We start from the raw sequence: 5505 nt of genomic DNA, 5'->3' as shown, positions 1-5505 counted from the left end.
CACACGCACACGCACGCACAAGCACACGCACACGCACACACACGCAGACACACATACACATACACATACACATGCGCATGAAAACGCACTCTTTCGCAGATGCGCGCACACGCACGCACGCTCATGCAAGCACACACAAACATACAAAGGCACGCAGCCACACACTTAAAAACGCACACACACACACACAAATGCGCAAATACGCACACGCGCACGCAAGCACAGGTATACACGCACACATGCACGGGCGAGCACGCATGCACGCACGCACGCACGCACGCACGCACGCACGCACACCCGTGCTTACGTACGTGCGCACGCAGTTATAAACGTGAATTATCAACAGATAGTTTTGATCTTGTTCAGTATTGGTTATTGGCGGTTAGATAGGCCGCCTAGGCGTACTGTTCATATGTGTCTCTTATATGAGATTTGCAGACAGGGGGAAACAGCTGTTTTTGAAGGGCGGGCTTCCCCCGGTAGAGAGTATTATGTAGCCCCCTCGTTTTTGTCATGATCATCACCTCGGGGGGGGGGGGGGTAGAAGAAGGTGACTGCTGCCCACTAAATTTTGGATGATAAAACTATATATATACAGACTATAAAATGCATATAGAAAAATTGTGAAACTTGATGCAAGTAAATTCGTGCAAATGTAGATATTATTGCCGATAAATGCCAGTACTATAATAGAAGAAAATGAATTAACCCTTCAGGCCCTAATCCAGGTTTATTTTCTTGAACCCGTTAAATGTATTACCTTAGTTGTCACACGAAAATTTGCTTCCCTTCAAAAATGTGTACAAGTTACGCCCCCTGAATATTCACTTATAGTCATGTAGGCCTACTATGTAATGTTAACACGTTTCTCCTCTTGGTCACCTCCCCCCACCCCACATGTTCAGGTCACGGAAGGATCTGCTAAGGAAACAATCAGTAAGGTCGTTCTGCTTTGGATCAGGATTCACGAGAGATAGCCATAGTAATTTTAACTTTGGCTACATAATTTTACAACCAACAAAAATTAGTCGACAAATGTATTATTCACCACCTCCCTGCTATATTATTAGACCCCACCAGCTACGCCATTCCACTTTAACTGCTGCCCCCCCCCGTCCCTACCCACCGACGTTCATTATTCAAAGCATTCACTTCACCTTTTTTAGAGGGAAATTCATTACCATCGAGTTGATATTTACATTTGATTATTTGGTATTGTTTATTGATCGGCATACGGTAGAATATATTGCTCTTAACTCGTTTCCGATCTCCCTTTTCTTCTAGGAACACGCGGCTGACAGACAGACCTTCTACAACGTGCTAGTCTTCACTACGATCGTGGCGCCCCCATGCGGACCTTCATCAACAACAGCAACGACTTCTCCATTATGTTATGTGCGATACTAAGAAACTAGCTTAAGTGTACTAAGTGAAGCTTACTGTATGCTCTGCCTCATCTCCTAAAACTAAGTTCCATCTCCTGCTCATCAGTTTCATCTACTATCTCTCAGTTTCATCTACTATCAATCAGTTTCATCCACTACCCCTCAGTCTTATCTATTGCCCATTAGTTTCATCCACTAACCCTCAATTTCATCCACTATTCTTCAGACTTATCTATTACACATTAGTTGCAATAGCAGGACCGTAGGCCGAGCAAACTCTTCGGGGGGGGGGGACGCAATATTTCATGACATAGGTGTGTAATGATGACAGGTTTGTAGCGAACATTGCACGAGGGGTGGGTCTTTTTCATCGGGTGGGCTTTTGGAGCCAACCACTTGGCATGCAGAGGCGTATTCAGGTTTTTTTTTTAAGTGAGCACTGCGAAAAATGAGGTTGTGGAACCCCCAGTGGGTGGTGGATCCAGGGGCTTTCCCGCGAATAACTGTTTTTTTAATTTTAATCCGGTGCAATTTGCAATTTGCAATTCCTTAGAAATCACGCCTGTTTTGAAGGAAACACACAACAAAACGTACTCATATTATTTGACCGGCTACATCTCCCCTTGAGTCCGTGCATGGTCTATGTACTGCATCAACATGATCATGCCACAGAAACACTACATTTTTGTAGAATATTTCACTTGGGAATGAACTGTGTACAATAAGGTACAAACTAGGGCAAAAACGTCAATAATTGTAATAAGTATATCTAACAGCATTTAACATTACGTAAGCTAATTTTTTGGTTTTGCTCCAAAATCTAGGGGCAGCTGCACCCCCCCCCCCCAACCGATTCCGAAGCTACGGCCCTGCTACCCCTTAGTTTCATCTAGTAACTCTGTTTCATCTACTAACCCTTCACTCTTATCTCATACCCTTCACTCTTATCTCATACACTTCACTCTTATCTCATACACTTCACTCTTATCTCATACACTTCACTCTTATCTCTACCGTTCACTCTTATCTCATACCCTTCAGCTGCTTATGCTCAGTACCCTCTACTCTTTAATCTCATACGCCTCAAATCTTATCACATACCACTTACTGTTATCGGTCATACCGTTCACCTTATCTGCATACACTCTCAGCTCTTATCTCATACGGCGTTCACTCTATCTCAATACGCCTTCACTCACTTCATGCTCCATACCGAGTTCACTCTTATCTCGATAACCCTTCAGCTCTTATCTCATACCGTTTCAGCCTTATCTCATACGCGTTCACATCTTAATCTCATACGTTCACTCTTATCTCATACCGCTTCACTCTATCTCATACGCCTTCACTCTTATCTGCATACCCTTCACTCTATCTCATACCGTTCACTCTTATCTCATACCCTCACTCTTATTCTCATACCGCTTCACTCTTATCTCAACCGTCACTCTTATCTCATACACTCACTGTTATCTCATACCCATTCACTCTTATGTCAATACCGTTCACTCTTACCCATCTCATGACACTTCACTGTATCTCAGTAGCCCTTGCCACTCTATCTCATACCGTTCACTCTTATGCTCATACACTTCACCACCCCGATCTATCTCATACGTTACTCTTATCTCATACACTTCACTACTTACTCTCATACGGCCTCCGACTCCTTGATCCTGCAATACCGTTCACGGCATCTTATCTCATACCGTTCAACTCTTATCTCATACACTTGCACTGACTTAATGCTCATACCAGTTCACTCTTATCTCATACCGTTCACTGCTATCTCAATACACTCTCACGCTTATCTCATACACTTCACTCTTATCTCATTACGCTTCACTCTACCTCATACACTTCACTCTTACTCTCAACGCCTTCACTCTTATCTGCAATAACCGCTTCACTCTTATCTTCCATACCGGGTTCACTCTTATCTGCATACAACCTTCATCTGTTATCTCATACGCCTTCACTCTTATCTCATACGTTCACTCTATCTCACACACTTCACTGTTCTATCTCATACGTCTCACGCTGAACCTCATACCGTTCACTCTGATATCTCATCACTTCACCTATCTCATACCCTACTCTTATGCTCATACCTCACTCTTATCTCATACATTCACTCTATATAGCTCATACCCTCAGCTCTTCTCATACCGTTCACAGTTCTTAATGCTCGATACCAGTCACTCTTATCCTGCATACCACTTCACGTCTTTATCTCATACACTTCAGCTCTTTCTCCACGCGTTCACTCTTACCTCATACACTTTCACTTGCTATGATCATACCCTTCCCACTCTTATCTCGATACCGTTGCACTCTATCTCAACCGTTCAAGCTCTTCATCTCATACGCCTCATCCTTATCTCATACCACTTCACGCTTAACTCATACCCTTCACTACTTATCTCATACCGTTCACGTCTTATCATCATACCGTTCAACTCTATCTCATACCCCACACTCCCTTCACCTCTTATCTCATACGCGCTTCACTGCTTTATCTCATACGCCTCACTCTTATCTCATACCCTTCACTCTTATCTCATACACTTCAACTGTTATCTCCATACCGTTCACTGCTATATCTCATACACTTCACGTCATTATCTCATACAGTTCACTGCTCTATTCATAGCGCCATTCACTCTTATTCATACCGTTCACTCTTATCTCATACGCCTCACTCTTCATCTCATGACCCGTTCAGCTCTATTCATACCGTTGCACTGCTTATCTCAATACCGTTCCACTCTATCTCATGAACCGTTCACTCTTATTCATACCCTTCAGCTCTTATCTCATAGCGCTTCACTCTTTATCTGCCTAAAGCGTCACTCTTATCTCACATACCCTCACTCTTACTCAACCCTTCAACTCTATCTCATACGTCGTTCACTCTTATCTGCATACACTTCCACTGTTATGCATCATACCCTTCACTCTTAATCTCATACGTTCACATCTTTAAATCTCATACACTCTTCAAGCTGTTATCTCATACCCTTCACTCTATCTGGCATACCGTTCACTCTATCTATATAAAAAAACTTCACTCTATACTCTATACCGTTCATCTTATCTCATACACTTCACTGCTTATCTCATACCGCTGGGCACTCTTAGTCTCAATACCCGTTCAACTCTTATCTCATACCGTTCACTCTATCTCATACATTCACTCTTATCTCATAACCGTTCACCTCTTATTCTGCAATACCGTTCACTCTTATCTCATACACTTCACGCTTACTCATACACTTTGCACTCTATCTCCATACCGTTAAACTCCTACCTCATACACTTCACTGCTTATCTCATACCCTTCAACTCTTATGCTCATACCCTTTCACTCTATCTGCATAGCCGTTTCACTCTTATCTCAAATACCGTTCACATCTTATCTCATACACTTCACTCTATCTCATAACTTCCTCTATCTCTACGTTCACCTTACCTCAATACACTTCACTACTTATCTGCAATACCCTTCACTATCTATCTCATACCGTTCACCTCTGTATCTCATACGTTCACTCTTATCTCAATACCCTCAACGCTTGATCTCATACCCTTCACCTTATCTCATACGCCTTCACTCTTATCGTCATACCGTTCACTCTTATCTCATACCCTTCACTCTTACTCATACCGTTACTCTTAATGCTCATACCCTTCACTCTTATCTCATACCACTTCACTCTTATCTCATAACCGTATCACTGTTATCTCATACAACTTCACTGTTATCTCATACCCGTATCACTCTATCTGCAATACACTTCAGCTGTTACTCATAGCCGTTCACATCTTACTCTGCATACCGTTCACTCTTAATCTCATACCACTTCACTCTTTATGCCATACCGTTCACATCTTTATCTCATACGCCTTCAGCTCTTATACTCTACCGTTCACTGCTTATCTCATAGCCCTTCACTGCGTTATCTCATACCGTTCACGCTTCTTATCTCATACACTTCACTCTCTATTCATACCGTACCATGCTATCCATACCCTTCCATGTTATGGCTCATATCGTTCCACATCTTATCTCATACCGCTTCACTCTTATCTCATACCGTTCACTCTTATCTCATGACCT

At 42.6% G+C, this 5505-nt stretch overlaps 2 long non-coding RNA genes across 4 annotated transcripts; both read right to left on the bottom strand.

The window, feature by feature from the left end:
- Positions 1-1905: 1905 nt before the first annotated feature.
- On the bottom strand, positions 1906-2898 carry LOC106819376. Of its 3 annotated transcripts, none has more exons than XR_001395412.1 (2): positions 2688-2898; positions 1906-2420 (listed from the first exon to the last, which is right to left on the bottom strand). It is a non-coding gene; the product is annotated as an uncharacterized LOC106819376 (long non-coding RNA). The 3 variants fall into 3 exon arrangements; XR_001395411.1 differs by having other exon boundaries at positions 1906-2381; XR_001395413.1 differs by having other exon boundaries at positions 1906-2361.
- Positions 2899-3722: 824 nt separating this feature from the next.
- LOC106819377 lies at positions 3723-5497 on the bottom strand. The gene is made up of 6 exons (XR_001395414.1): positions 5448-5497; positions 4932-5039; positions 4696-4724; positions 4545-4588; positions 3919-3958; positions 3723-3844 (listed from the first exon to the last, which is right to left on the bottom strand). It is a non-coding gene; the product is annotated as an uncharacterized LOC106819377 (long non-coding RNA).
- Positions 5498-5505: the final 8 nt, after the last annotated feature.

This window comes from Priapulus caudatus, unplaced genomic scaffold (assembly GCF_000485595.1).
Source record: "Priapulus caudatus unplaced genomic scaffold, Priapulus_caudatus-5.0.1 Scaffold3301, whole genome shotgun sequence".
Taxonomy (NCBI): domain Eukaryota; kingdom Metazoa; phylum Priapulida; class Priapulimorpha; order Priapulimorphida; family Priapulidae; genus Priapulus; species Priapulus caudatus.
This window is presented reverse-complemented; position numbering and strand designations above follow the sequence as displayed.